Raw genomic sequence first — 16,355 nt, forward strand, 5'->3', positions numbered from 1 at the left:
AAATTATGTGGTTCCAGAGGCATGTTCAAGTTGCAAACTTCTACGGTGTATATATGCTGACTGAAGCCACGAATGAAAATTTGTACCAAGGGCTTGTTACAAACTTTCATTCATTGCTTCAGTGTGCATATATACACTGATCAGCCAGAACACTACGACCACCTACCTAATAGCCAATATGTCTACCTTTGGCATAGATAACAGCAGCAATGTCTTGTGGCATGGAATAAATGAGAGGTGTTTGATCGGGTTCAGATATGGCGAGTTGGGGGGCCAGTATGTCAATTAGAACTCACCACCATGTTCCACAAACCACTCCATCACACTCCTGGCGTGTGACGTAGTGCATTATCATGTTGAGAAGTGCCACTGCAATCAGGTAACATGATCATCATCAAGGGGTGTACGTGGACTGTAACCAGTGTAAGATACTCCTTGCCCATCATAGTGCCTTTCAAGAACTCCACTGGACCCATGGATGTCCACATGAATGTTCCCCAAAGCATAATGGAGCCGCCACCAGCCTGTCTCTGTCCTGTGTACAGGTGTCAAGGAGCTGTTCCCTCGGAAGATGACCGATTCGCACCCTCCCATTGGCTTGACGAAGAAGGTTTCAGGATTCATCAGACCATGCAACCCTCTGCCACTGTGCCAACATCCACTGCTGATGGTCACATGCACATTTCAGTCATAGTTGCCGATGTTGTGATGTTAACATTGGCACACGCATGGGTCGTCAGCTGCAGAGGCCCATCGTTAGGAGTGTTCGGTGCACTGTGTGTTTACACACACTTACACTCTGCCCAGCATTAAACTCTGATGTTAGTTCTGCCATAGTTCATCACCTGTGTTACCAGTCTGCCCAGCCGATATCTGTAATCAAGCGTGGCTGCCCAACCTCACAATGCCTGGACCTGGTTTCACATTTAGTTTGATTTGAGTTAAATTTGGCATCACATCTTGTAGGTTTCAAAGAAAATGGATTCAGTTGCCACGCAGATTTTTGATTTAAGCTTGTCCAGCATAGTGGAATATTTCTGGCTGCCTCACGAAAAGTAGTTGCAAGGAGTCAGACTGGGTGAATATGACTGCCAGTCCAACACTGCAACAGTAAATCTGGGGTGATCCATCATAATTATTATTCCAAAGCATACATTAAGAAAGCTAAACACAGTTCGGTACAATGTGCTCAGGTCCTGTCTTGCGTGAACCACTCGGTGTCTCGTTGATCTTCTACTGTATGCTGTGCGGCTGTAAATTGTTCCAAAAATTGCAATGTAACGTTCACTTGTTATCAATTAAAGGGCTGATAGTACCCCAAACAGTAACTTTGAGAGAATACAATAGTTTAGCTTCTCATAAAGCAGGATTTTCAGAATCCTGAAATTGCTTGTTTTATGTATTCAGAAATTCATTCAGATGAAAGTGTGCTTCATGAACCAAATGCGCCAAGCATGAAATCCTTCATTATCAATAATTGTGAGAATCTAGTTCCCAAGATCCACTCTTTTGACTAAAGTAGGTATAAGTAGGACACAATGATTTTGAATGGAAACATGTAGACTGTTTCTGAGAATCAGTCTCTGCTGTTCTCAGAATCAGTCTCTGCTGCAGTTCTTGAGATGGAGTTCCCTGGATGTTGCTGTGTAAGCCCAGGAAACTGTGACAACATTTTGGGAGTAACTACAGTTGGACTAGGAATAACTTTCCCCAATAGATCATCAACCAAAGTGCTTGTCCGTTCAACTTCAGGAAAGAGCTTGCTAATAGTTTCCACTCGGCTGCGTTTGGTACACTGAGTAATGTGTGAACTCTGTACCTCCATGTCAATGTAATAATGTGTTCTAACCTGTAGCATTCTAGTGCGAGTAACAAATGTAAAATGGATTAATAAATGAAAAGCACCAGTTTGCTTTTGCAAACTGGTGCTTTTCATTTATTATAATGTTGTTCTGCCAAGAACCAACAGAAGATTCTGTTAACATGTTAAAATGAATTAAATGATTTCAACCTCTATCTGTGGCATGCTAACATCCTTTCACATTTCAGCAGTGGATCTGATTGCTGCAGGCTTCAGAGTACAAGTTGTGATTACACCACCATCTGTTAGCAGCTTTTGTGACTAATAGTTAAACATTTCTGTATAAAGTTCTTAGAGTTTTCACAATAATGTTCATTGGATTCTTCTATTGATATTTCTTTTTGTGTTATTTAACATGAAAATTAGGGAGTCCTTTGTTTAACACCCTTTATAACTGAATGAATTAAACAGATCTGCCAGCCATTGATAAAAATTAGCTCTACAGTTGGCCACTTCTAAATGAAAGTAACTGATGTTTTGTCATGCTTCTTATGTTTCATGTGGACAATTTTGCATTGTATCATCATAGTGAGGTTGTCAAGTGTTCACAGGAAATTTAATATTGCTAGAAAACTTGATGTTCAGAACTAGTGAACAGGGCCATATTTGAAACTATATTCCTCCAATAGTCTAGAAATTGTAAGTTCCAAGTAGTTGAATATACACACATCAAAAAAAGTTTTGCATCACCTTGATTCTGAGAGTTCCGGAGCCTGTACAGAAAATTGGAATAGAGATCAACATAAACATCATTTTCGCCCTTTTCATTGCTCATGAAAACCACACATCGCATGTTGTACCACCATACAGCGAGACCTTCAGAGGTGGTGGTCCAGACTGCCTTAGACACTGGAACCTCCAATAACCAGTAGGATGTCCTCTTGCATTGATGCATGCTTGTATTCATTGTGGCATACTATCCACAAGTTCATCAATGCACTGTTGGTCCAGATTGTCCCACTCCTCAAAGGCGAGTCAGCGTAGATCCCTCAGAGTGGTTGGTGGGTCACATCGTCCATAAACAGCCATTTTCAATCTATTCCAGGCATGTTTGATAGGGTTCATGTCTGGAGAACATGCTGGCCACTCTAGTCGAGCGATGTCATTATTCTTAAGGAAGCCATTCACAAGACTTGCACGATAGGGGAGCGAATTGTTGTTCATGAAGACGAATGCCTCTCCAGTATGCTGCCAATGTGGTTGCATTGTCGGTCGGTGGATGGCATTCACGTATCGTACAGCCATTACGGCGCCTTCCATGACCACCAGCAGCGTACGTTGGCCCCACATAATGGCCACCCCAAAACTTCAGGGAATCCCCACCTTGCTGCATTCGCTGAACAGTGTGTCTAAGGCGTTCAGCCTGACCGGGTTGCCTCCAAACATGTCTCTGACGATTGTCTGGTTGAAGGCATATGCAACACTCATCGGTGAAGAGAACGTGATGCCAATCCTGAGTGGTCCATTCAGCATGTTGTTGGGCCGATCTGTACCAGGCTGCATGGTGTCATGTTCGCAAAGATGAACCTCGCCATGGACGTCGGGAGTGGAGTTGCACATCGTGCAGCCAAGTGCGCACAGTTTGAGTCGTAACACGACATCCTGTGGCTGCACAAAAAGCATTATTCAACATGGTAGCGTTGTTTTCAGGGTTTCTCTGAGCCATAATCCGTAGGTAGCAGTCATCCACTGCAGTAGTAGCCCTCAGGCAGCCTGAGTGAGGCATGTCATCGACAGTTCCTGTCCCTCTGTATCTCCTCCATGTCCAAACAACATCACTTTGGTTCACTCTGAGACGCCTGGACACTTCCGTTGTTGAGAGCCCTTCCTGGCACAAAGTAACAATGTGAACATGATCAAACTGCAGTACTGACCGTCTAGGCATGGTTGAACTACAAACAGGAGCTGTGTACCTCCTTCCTGGTGGAATGACTGGAACTGATCGGCTGTTGGACCCCCTCTGTCTAATAGGCGCTGCTCATGCGTGGTTGTGTACATCTGTGGTCAGGTTTAGTGACATGTATGAACAGTCAAAGGGACTGTGTCTGTGATACAATATCCATAGTCAATGTCTGTCTTCAGGAGTTCTGGGAACCGGGGTGATGCAAAACTATTTTGATGTGTGTAATTAAAGAAAGGTGCAAATAATTAAGAAACTGACTGATTGTCAGTTTTGTGTGAGGTGACTAAGGTCATGAAGCAGTCTGCACATCTCACATCTATTGACTCACAGTTCTTGATATCTTTGAGTGTTTCTGCATGTAACACAAATCGTACTTAATGAGACTTCCTAGTCCCAAGACTGGAATGAGCTTTGCTTCAAACATACTGCTTTAACTGAAGATAACTATCTACTGTACAAGAACTTTCATTAGAGATTTGGGAGGACAAGAGACAAACACATGGGGCATGCTAAGCAAGATATCTTACAAGCAAATAATCCAACTTCCTGCAAAACTTGATAAATGTGTGAGGCCATGCCAAAAAGTAATGCCTCAGAATTTTTTATGTGGAAACTCTTACAGCTTTTTAACTAAAACAAAACAAACTGATTACTCTTCATATCTACATATTAATTTCTCGACAGTCACCCTGGTAGTGAACATGTTTCTCCCAACCAGAGACCAGTTTGGTTATACGGTCACTGTAGAAGGTTTGTTGACGGAGCCACAATCTCAGCTGTGCTTGCATACTTCATCACTATTAAAGTGAAGTCCTTGAAAACTACTACTGCACAGGCCATGAAGGCCCCTAAGGTACCGACCGGCCACCGTGTCACCCTCAGCCCACAGGCGTCACTGGATGCGGATATGGATGGGCATGTGGTCAGCACACCACTCTTTCGGCCGTATGTCAGTTTCTGAGACCAGAGTCGCCACTTCTCAATCAAGTAGCTCCTCAGTTTGCCTCACAAGGGCTGAGTGCACCCCCGCTTGCCAACAACGCTCGGCAGACCAGATGGTCACCCATCCACGTGCTAGCCCAGCCCGAAAGCGATCTGACGGGAACCAGTGTTACCACTGCGGCAAGGCCGTTGGCAAAGTCTTTGAAGGCATTCTTTAAATTCTGAAAACATGAAAATGAGATGGGGCCACATTGGGACTGTGGGGAGGATGATCAATGGTAGTGAACCCAAGGCATTGGATTGTTGTTGCGGATGTCACAGCATTCGTGTGTGGTCTGGCATTGTGGTTCTGAAGGAGAGGGTGCTACACATGCGAGTGAATCCTGGTCCTATGTAAAATTGCTAAGTGGGTGTAAGGCTTCCATCCAGTCACTTGTTGGCCAGTCTGGTGTGGGAGTTGAAGGTAGCAAAACAAAAGCCGAAGTTTTAAACTATATATTGAAGAAATTGTTCATGCAGGAGAATCTTACAAACATACTGTTGTTTGATCATTGAACAGACTCGAAATGAGTAAGTCACCATGTCTGGCTGGAATCCCAATTCGATTTTTCAAAGAGTATGCTACAGCATGGCTCCTTACTTAGCATGCGCTTATCGTGAATCTCTTGCCCAGCACAAAGTTCCAAGTGACTGTAAAAAAGTGTAGTTGACTCCTATGTACAAGAAGGGCAAAAGAACAGACCCAAAAAATTACAGACCAATATCTGTAATATCGGTTTGGTGCAGAATCATTGAACATATTATCAGTTTAAATTTAATTAATTTTCTTGAGACAAAGAAGCCTACATCCACAAATCAGAATGGTTTTAGAAAGCTTCACTTGTGCAAAACTCAGCTTGCCCTTTCCTCCCACAATACACTGCGAACTATGGATGAAGGGCAACAGGCAGATCCGCATTTCTAGGTTTCTGGAAAACATTTGACACAGTGTCCCATTGCACACTGTTAATGAAGGTACAAGCTTATGGAATAAGTTCACAGATATTTGATTGGCTCAAAAGACTTCTTAAGTAATAGAACACAGTATGATGTCCTCGATGGTGAGTGTTTATCAGAGATAACTGTATCGTCAGGAGTGCCCCAGAGAAGTGTGGTAGGACCACTGTTATTCTCTATACACATAAATGATTGGGTGGGCAGCAATCTGCGGTTGTTTGTTGATGATGATGCAGTGTATGGTAAGATGTCGAAGTTGAGGGACTGTAGGAGGATGCAAGATGACTTACACAAAATTTCTATGTGGTGTGATGAATCTCAGCCAGCTCTAAATGTTGAAAAAGGTAAATTAATGTGGATGAGTAGGATAAATAAACCTGTAATGTTCAGATATAGCATCAGTAGTGTCCTGCTTGACACAGTCATGTCATTTAAATATCTGGGTGTAACATTGCATTATGAAATTGAATGAGCCTATGAGGATTGTGGTAGGAAAGGTGAGTGGTTGACTTCGGTTCATTGGGAGAATTCTAGGAAAGTGTGACTCATCTGTAAAAGAGACCGTGTATAGGACACTAGTGCGACCTGTTCTTGGGTACTTCTTGAGTGTTTGGGATCTGTACAAGGTCAGATTAAAGGAAGACATCGATGCAATTCGGAGGCAGGCTACTGGATTTGTTGCAGGTAGGTTCAAACAACATGCAAGTGTTATGGAGATGCTTCAGGAACTCAAATTGGAATCCCTGGAGGGAAGGTAACATTCTTTTCGTGGAACATTATTGAGAAAATTTAGAAGACTGGCATTCAAAGCTGCACAACATAGGCTTTGTGTAGGGACCGTGAAAAGATATGAAAAATTAGGGGGTCATATGCAGGTATATAGATAGTCGTTTTTCCCTCTTTCTATTTGCGAGTGGAACAGGAAAGGAAATGACTAGCAGTGGTACGGGGTAGACTACACTACATGCCGTAAGATGAATTGTGGAGCGTCAATGTAGATATAGATAAACGAACTTATCAAATTCAAAACTTGATTACAGCACACTGTTTTTCACACACCAACATAGTTACATTACACACTGCCATGCTATGTGCAACAATTTGGAGACCCCCCTGTTGTGACAGAGCTGAAAATATGTAGACATGAACTTTAAATATGTAGTGTGTTCATAATGTTTGTTTTATTTAAAAATCTTTAAGCATTTTCACATAAACTCAGAGACATTACTTTCAGTATACTCTTGTATCTCTTATCACATCAAGTCTCATCACATTTATTAGTGTTGAGGATGGTGGTCACATTGTTTTTCTCAAGACATGATGTCTAAGGGCTCTGTGACCAGTTTTAATATAACGAGGATAGGAACTGTACGGGTTATTTTGTATGTTTTTTTAATTAACAATTTTGACCTTCGTTATGGGTCATTCTCTTACCCAGTATGTAATTATGTAAAAGCACGGCTTGTCAGCAGGACAAAGATTCAGTCAAAACTCAATCTGAATCCTAGCCCTGCTCAAGAGCTGTGCCTTGCAATAATTATATTTTGAATCTACATCTACGTGATTACTCTGCTATTCACAATTAAGTGCCTGGCAGAGGGTTCAATGAATCTGAAGATGATAATCCTAATTAAGTACAGATGGGGCAAATAAAGTGCCCCAGAGAACAGTGCTCCAGGGTACAAAGAAACACAGCGGAGGAAAGGAAATACATTACTAACCTGACAATAGCAGATGTTGAAAGTGACCATCATGCATGTCTTGGCACAGTTGGGGCTTGGTCAGCAAGTTGCTGAAGGCAAATCAAAGCTGGACTACTGCAGTCACATCCAAAATGTTCTGCTGCTGTTCTTGAAGACTGTGAGGGTTGTTGCGATCTACTGTAGACTTTGAGGGCTTCCCAGACAAAGTAATCACACACGTACAGATCAGGTGACCTGGGTGGCAAACTAGGGCCGTGACCACATGCACTACTCGTCTGCCTGATCAACATGATATGCCGGTCTCTTGTGGCAGGCATCCGGTTGATTTGGTAGGTCTCTGAAGCATTTCCTGGTGTACTGCAGCCACAATTTTTTTGTATGCGGGCACATTTTGGAATGTTTTTCGAATTGCTTGAAACAGATCATGTCTGATGCCCTTTTCAAACTAAGTGTTGCATGGCACTCTTTTCGGGCACTTTGGCACAGTTAAACATTCAGCAAACAACTGACCACACTATTTCCACGATTTTGTTGTCACACACATTTCAACAAGGAACACCCACAGCTCCACTATGAGTACCATCATCCCCTTTGAACTACTCCACTTTTGCTGACACACACTGAACCAGTGTGGACCATGTGGCAGGTGAACATGTGGTGTGCGCATCATGGGGTGCAGTTATATGCATATATTCAAGTCCATTCGTATCCACTTGTCTGGACAACTTTTATTTGTCCCACCCTATGTTACTAGCGTCAAATGCATAGAACCTTTAAATAGTGTAAGATCTTTAGCACTGTGTTTTCTCTGGCATATCAAAGACATGCCAGCTAACAGACTGATAGTGCCCATCACTACTGTGGAAATCATAAAAATTGTGAACAGGCATATGAGGTGTGATTATAAAATAATAGAACTATTGCCATAAAACATTTTATTTCAAAAATGTACATGTTCAGTTACTGTCACCTTCAATATACTTCCCTCCTATATGCGCATTTTCCATTAATGGAAAAAGTGTTAGAAATCTTACTCTGTGAGCTCCTTGATGACACACCGAGCGAGGTGGCGCAGTGGTTAGCACACTGGACTCGCATTCGGGAGGACGACGGTTCAATCCCGTCTCCGGCCATCCTGATTTAGGTTTTCCGCGATTTCCCTAAATCGCTTCAGGCAAATGCCGGGATGGTTCCTTTGAAAGGGCACAGCCGATTTCCTTCCCTCGCCCGAGCTTGCGCTCCGTCTCTAATGACCTCGTTGTCGACGGGACGTTAAACACTAATATCCTCCTCCTCCTCCTCCTCGATGACACATGCCACTCTTTTTTCCAGTACTCCTATGGACTTAAATCTTCTTCCTTTTAATGTAGATTTGACCTTGTGGAACAGACAAAACTCACATTGTGCTAGGTCGAGTGAATAATACGGGTGCTGTGCTTCATTGGAGACCTCTTGACAGATTATTCGGTATAAGCCTGTGAATTATCTTGATGCAGAACTTGTGACTTATTCTTTTAGAATTTGGGTCATTTTTTCTTATTTTCTCACAGAGTTGAGCAAGAACATCAAGGTAGTATGTTGATTAACAATTTGACCGCCAGGAACCCAGTGAAGATACAAAATTCCATGAATATCAAACAAAAAAAAAATGAATCTTAATTTGCTCCTTCGAACTTTTTCTGCTCTCGGTGAAGCTGGGCCCTTCCAGTACATGGATTGGTACTTAGTTTCAGGAGAATACGTGCAAAATCAAAAATTTAGGATCATTTCAAATGGTATTCAAAGTGTCAGCACAAACATTTTCATGAGCTGCTTTTTGTTCATCGTGACAGTTTTGCACATTCTTTTCTGATGTTAAATTATTTAGGTAAAATTTGCCTCATGCATATTTTGTCTACAGTTTCAGCAATCAATTGAATATTCAACTGATGGTCAGACCGAATCAAATTATCTACATTTTCAATATTTTCATCCATTTTGAAGTTGAAGGGTGTGAGTTATCTCCAACATCGTCTAGGCCATCTTGGAATGCTTCAACCACTCAAAAACTCGAGTATGTGATACAATTTTTGCCATATGCTTCTTTTAGTAAAACATAGGTTTTGTGATGTTCACCTGCTTTATTTCTTTGTTGATAGTCCTCGGTGTTGACGTATTGTATTGCTATATTGGCTGAAAAATGGGGGGTGGGGGGGTGGGGGGGGTGGAAGTACAACACTGATTACTGCAAATGATGTAGCCGACAGTTGCACAGTTGTGTTTCACAGTTCTTTACTTTCACTGTTTACAACCCCCCCCCCCCCCCCCCCCCCAGTTTTACACAGTTATATGGCCACTTCACTATGCAATGAATACCTAACCACACACTGTATGACACTATTTTTCAAATACATTGAACAGACACTGTCATTGTTTTAACACACGGCCTATTTGTGTTACACTAATTCCACTGTTAAATTAACGCATTATTGTTACTCTAACTGATACAGACATCCTGTCTGAAAATCAGCCATGAACTGACTGTGCTGGGATCAAAAATCCATCCTTTATATATCCTCACAATAATAGGCAGTGAAACTATACATTGTTCAATGTTTAAGTTACAGAAATTACAATTAAAACATAACTCATTCAATTAACTGAATACATCTAAAATTTGCTCCTTTTTAACAGTTCCTTCTATCACAAAGGTTAGACCGAATTATTTGTTTAAATAATGAAATTAACAGATGTAGTTATGCAGACAATGCTTCTGACAAGGCTTATAATTATTTTGGAATTAATTAAGGGCTGGCTTTTCTAAAATGTTTTCGAATAGAGCCAAAAAAATACTTAAAGACTCCTAGTAGTACTTCTTCCAAATTTTTATAATTAGTACAGAATTTATAATTGTTTACTAGTCAACAATAGAATTTAAGTCACAAAACAATTACTGATTTCATCCTTTAACAAAAGATATTAATTAGGAACAGTCAAAGATAAATTAGGAAATTAATTACATACACAAAACTAAGCACAGAATTAGATCTGGTGCTGTATTTCTCAAGACTGAGTGCCAACTTTTCTCTTTTATGAAAATGCAGATTATACTCATGTATGTTGATTAGTCAAAAATGTATTTAAGGAGGCAGATGGCAAAACAAGAGAGGAAGTAAAGAAATCCCAGCTTCTGTCGTCACAGTTTCGGTAGCAGTTATTTTCGAATTTCATGTGAAACTTAGAGATAATTTGATGATCTGTTATTATACTTACCATTTTTCTGGCAAAACAAAACAACAGCTGTTAAAAAAAAAGGCGACAGCCACACTGATTTGTCTACAGACAACAGAGATGCCGCATTCAGCCGAGAATGCTTCACACTGCACAGCTATTTGTTGTTTATCGTTGGTGGATGCGTACTTATTCTGTGACAGTATCAGTCCCATTTTTTTATAGTCACACATTGTATGAAGGAATCTGGCCTAGATCATGTAATAGTAAAATTTTGGCTGTTAAAGAAAATCCCTAACTATCTGACTGATTTCAGTTATTCATAACAATACTCATTATGTGCTGATCTTCAATAAAGGTGGGGGGGGGGGGGGGGGGGGTCAACTAAGCTGAACATTCAAACTATTTGCGTTCTTACAATTAAGCTTACACCTCCATGCACTTCAGTCAGTGCTTCCTTCACAGATTGTTTAACTGACCAAAAACACCAAGAAATGTTGGACCAATATACGCAGCATAATATGCATTTCTAGAATTAGAGAAGACACTCAACTCTCTCAGATGAATAAGTTGATGTACTACCTGTGGCCAGTCTGTTGTTAATATTCTTACATAGCACCCTGATCCAGCCAGTGAGTATTTAACCACAATGTTCTCTGACCAGCTGGCTTTCTCCAACACTTCTCTTGTGACAATCTGAATACATCAAATATCAGTATCATCGAAATCAATGCTGTCCCGTTTGCTGAAGAGATTTGCAGTAGCACATACCACTGACATTGCTGCATACTGTTGATGTTAAAACTGTCAATCTCCCTAGGGGAAAAAAAAAAAAAAATGTGGAATCCTACCTATGATGTTATTAAGTTTGAAATTTGAACACCACAAAACAGAACATCTGGAATGTTCCTATTCCTGAACATTCTAAATCAAAGAATAAAATAAACAGATGATCAACATACATCAGTACGGTAGCCTACCTTGGTTCCTATTTACAAAGTCATGAATGAGCTCAGAGCAAAGCAGTCCGTATGTGGTGGTGGCAGCTCATTAATGTTACAACAAACACACATGTATGCATCAAACATATCCATCCATTTCATGAACTGTTATGGTCTACATTCTAATCATCCAACCTTAACATTTTTGCTCTCCATAGCGTCTGCAAATTATGCTGAGCAGTGATAATCATTGTCAAAAGTGCTTCACTGTTAGGTAAGTAAACATGCTTTATTTTAAACTAGGCATTCATTTTCCAACTTCAAAATATAACTAGTGACATTGCTCAACACATTTGGTCCATCTTTCATTACACTAAAAGTGACTGGAGGCTTGCTGGTTGGGGCATGTCTGCACAGTGGCATCCACTACTGGACAAAATTGTATAACCTGCCAGTTAATGACAGGTGACAGCGTGGATTACCTAAACAGAAATAGCAGGACATTCTAATTGCTTTCATGATGCTGAATATTAGGCACTGAAGCTGTGAATTATTTTACTATGGAGCACAAAATTTTTTTCACATTAATGTTCCACTCAGGTATATTTGTTGCTTGCTTTATTTGCAGTTGATTGTGAAGCCTTCTACACTTTCATCTTAAACACATGCATATAAATACAAAGTAAGTTAGTCCTCAGCATAAACATTAAGATGTTAAATACAGTTTACAAGCTGAGTTGTCTTCCAGAGCATAAACAAGTCTGATAGTGTCACAAACACCCTTGCCTGTATGGCATTGTCCATGCTGACTACATTGTGTCAGCACAGCAGCTTGGTGGAGGTGTGGTGCTGTAGGGAGAAAGGGGGAAAAGCAGCTGAAACTGGGACAGAGAGGTAGCTAGAGCAAGGGGTAGGAATGTGGTGCTAGTGACCTCCTTACAGATGCAGGCAGGCGAAGTTGTGTGCAGCACATGACGACATGGAGGAGTGGATTAGGAAATAGAAACAGAGGAAAGGGAGGCTACAGTGAAGAGGGTGTTGCTTAAGGATGAATGGGGCAAGGGTTTAGGTGGGTTATGGGCAGTGACTTGTGGAGACAGATTGGGATGATTACAGGATCAAAGAATACATCACAAGGACAGCTCACATCTGTGTGTTGCAGATAAGGTGACATTGGAAGGGAGGGGAATCCAGATGACGAGCTGGAAAGCACCCACAGAAATCAAGTACACTGGGGAGGGGAAAAAATCACAACACAAAGAAGAAATTGTGTGACACAAACAAACGTTGGTAGGTGTGTTTCAAAATCTGAAAGATGATGTCTTTTCCAATTTCACCACAGTCACATAAGAGTGGTACTAGTAATACCCACTGTGAGGATGAAAATCAGGTTTTCTTTAAATATACACTGTTACCAGAATGAAATTTTCACTCTGCAGCGGAGTGTGTACTGATATTGAACTACCTGGCAGATTAAAACTTTGGAAAATAGTAGACAAGGTACTGGCAGAACTGAAGCTGTGATGACAGGCCATGAGTCATGCTTGGGTAGCTCAGTTGGTAGCACTTGACCGTGTAAGGCAAAGGTCCCGAGTTCGAGTCTCGGTTCGGCACACAGTTTTAATCTCCCAGGAAGTTTCACACACTTCACAGTTGTGAGCATTAGTCACCTTTTGAGACTGGTGTGATGAGTTGGTGTTAGTGAAGAATGCCTTTTACGGCAACAAAGATATCGTTATCAGCACCTAACTAAGTTTGAATGAGGTCATGCAATAGGGCTACAAGAAGCTGGATCTTCCTTCTGTGATATTGCAGAAAGATTTGGCGCAAATGTAGCCACTGCACATGACTGCTGGCAGCAGTGGTCAGGGGAATATAGAGTCACAAGGAGACTGGGTTCCAGGCGGCCACATGCCAATGCCAAGAGGGAAGACCATCAAGTTCAGTGTATGACTCTAGCACATTGTACTACCTCTGCAGCAGAGGTAGTACAAACCAAACCCCTGCCATTTGCAACTTAAGTGGCATCAAGCAGAAGCTCCTTGGAGGACAGGGTGGAGGTCTGTTTTGTTTTCTGATGAAAACTGGTTCTGCCTTGGTGCCAGTGATGGTCATGTGTTGGTTTGGAGGAGGTCAGTTGAGGACCTGCAACCAATCTGTCCACATGCTAGGCACACTGGACCTACATCTGAAGTATTGGTCTGGGGTGCAATTTCATATAACAACAGGAGCACTCTTGTGGTTGTCCAACACAACCTGACTGAAAATTTGTATATCAGCCTGGTGATTCAACCTGTTGTGCTGCCATTCATGAACAGCATTCCAAGGGTGTTTTTCAACAGGTTAACACCTGCCCGCATACCACTGTCATAACTCAACATGCTCTACAGCATGTAGACATGTTGCAAACTTGAGCATCATCCACAGCCATCATTAACCGTCCCTGTATTGACCAACCAAGTTCAAGAAGCATGAAACTCCACCCCACAAACTGATAAGCATCACCTGTGCAACTCAACGCAAGCGCACATTCTGGTGGTTACACCTATTATTATTAATCCATCAGCATTTCTCATTTGCAAACCTGTGATATTGTAATGTTAATCACTTAAATATATTATCTAGACAAATGTATTATTGTAATTTCTTCACTCTACATTAATTATTTTTCGGTGTTGCAATTTTTTTGCCATCAGACTATGTTGTACTAACCAGTCTTTTCTGCCCCTGGATGGGCAACTCTGCTCTAGGCCACATTTTAGCAGTGGCAATTCATTTGGTTGGACACTAGGTTGGTGATCATGCCCGTATACAATGATGAGCTAAAATTTCACAGGACCTGGTATATGATATGGTTGCTTTCACAGGTGTCCCTGTCCCCTACAGAATAGGATAAGCATGTGATAGGACTGGAGGATATGCTGAGTGGGTGTATGGGACAGGTCTTGCACCTGTGTATGACCCAAATGACAAGAGTTCAGCATGCATCCTATCCAGAGATAACTCTATTCAAATGTGTGTGAATGCCTAAGAGACGAAACTGCTTAGGTTATCGGTCTCTCTCTCTCTCTCTCTCTCTCTCTCACACACACACACACACACATACACACACACACACACACACACACACACACACGGGAGGACTCAAACCTCCGGCGGGAGGGGCTGAGATAACTCCATTATTGGCTAATCCTTGCACTCCACATGTAGGTTGCACTGGTACCAGCTAGTATTAAGGTTATACCTCAATAAGTTTCATGTACTATTTATCAGAGCTGGACATTGCCTTACTGCCTACAAATACAGTCATAATCTTTGTTTCTATGCCTAGTGTATGTTACCAATGTGACCATAACACTGATTAAGAACAATAGAGCAAGGTTAAGAGTGCTACTCACCACATACAGGGGGAATTGAATCACAGACAGGCACACTGAAAAAGAATGCTAGATGTATTTAGTTATCTCAATAAGGCCTTCATCAAACTCAGAAAACATACACATTCACACAAGCTTACTTTAGACACGTGACCACTGTTGTCCTTGTGTGCTAAGGCCTTAGCGCCGGGAGATGACGATGGCCATGTATGTGAGTTGAGCTTGTGGGTGTTTTCTCTACATCTGATGAAAGACTTAGTCCAATATACCAGGTGATCAAAAAGTCAGTATAAATTTGAAAACTGAATAAATCACGGAATAATGTAGATAGAGAGGTACTAATTGACACACATGCTTGGAATGTCATGGGGTTTTATTAGAACCAGAAAAATACAAACGTTCAAAAAATGTCCGACAGATGGCACTTCATCTGATCAGAATAGCAATAATTAGCATAACAAAGAAAGACAAAGCAATGATGATGTTCTTTACAGGAAATGCTCAATATGTCCACCATCATTCCTCAACAATACCTGTAGTCAAGGAATAATGTTGTGAACAGCACTGTAAAGCATGTCCGGAGTTATGGTGAGGCATTGGCATGGGATGTTGTCTTTCAGCACCCCTAGAGATGTCGGTTGATCACGATACACTTGCGACTTCAGGTACCCCAAAGCCAATAATCACAGGACTGAGGTCTGGGGACCTGGGAGGCCAAGCATGACGAAAGTGTCGGCAGAGCATACGATCATCACCAAACAACGCGCGCAAGAGATCTTTCACACTTCTAGTAAGATGGGGTGGTTCCCCCCCCCCCCCCCTAATAAAACCCCATGTCATTCCCAGCATGTGTGTCAATTTTTACCTCTCTATCTACATTATTCCGTGGTTTATTAAGTTTTCAAATTTATACTGACTTTTTGATCACCTGGTATGAATATATCTAGCATTCTTTTTCATTGTGCCCATCTGCAACTCAGTGCCTCCTCTATGTGATGAGCAGAAATATGTCCTTTCCGTATTGATACTTAATAGATTTTCCACTTTTTTATTAACCCTTTCTGAGGGTTAAATACGCTAACCATTATTTCATCACATTCTCTCCCATGTATAGTTAATGCCTGTTTAACAGGATGTGGCTATGGCTTCCGAGTCCGTCCTGCTTTCCGTGTAAAGCATTAATGGTGGTGTCTGACTCCTTTCCCATCACCTTCTTTTACAGTTCTTGCCACTAATTTTATATCAGGACATTAACATATTCAGTAATTTTTGAGAACATTGCTCATGGAGACCTGGGGTCTGGCAAAAATTATTTTAAATATGAGCAAAACAATCTTGACTGCATAAAAACATTTATTTTGTGGTAGCTGGTTTCAGTCAGTTTTTGACCATCTTCAGACCTCATACCACGACAGTAGGCAG

Source organism: Schistocerca americana, chromosome 4 (genome assembly GCF_021461395.2).
Source record: "Schistocerca americana isolate TAMUIC-IGC-003095 chromosome 4, iqSchAmer2.1, whole genome shotgun sequence".
Taxonomy (NCBI): domain Eukaryota; kingdom Metazoa; phylum Arthropoda; class Insecta; order Orthoptera; family Acrididae; genus Schistocerca; species Schistocerca americana.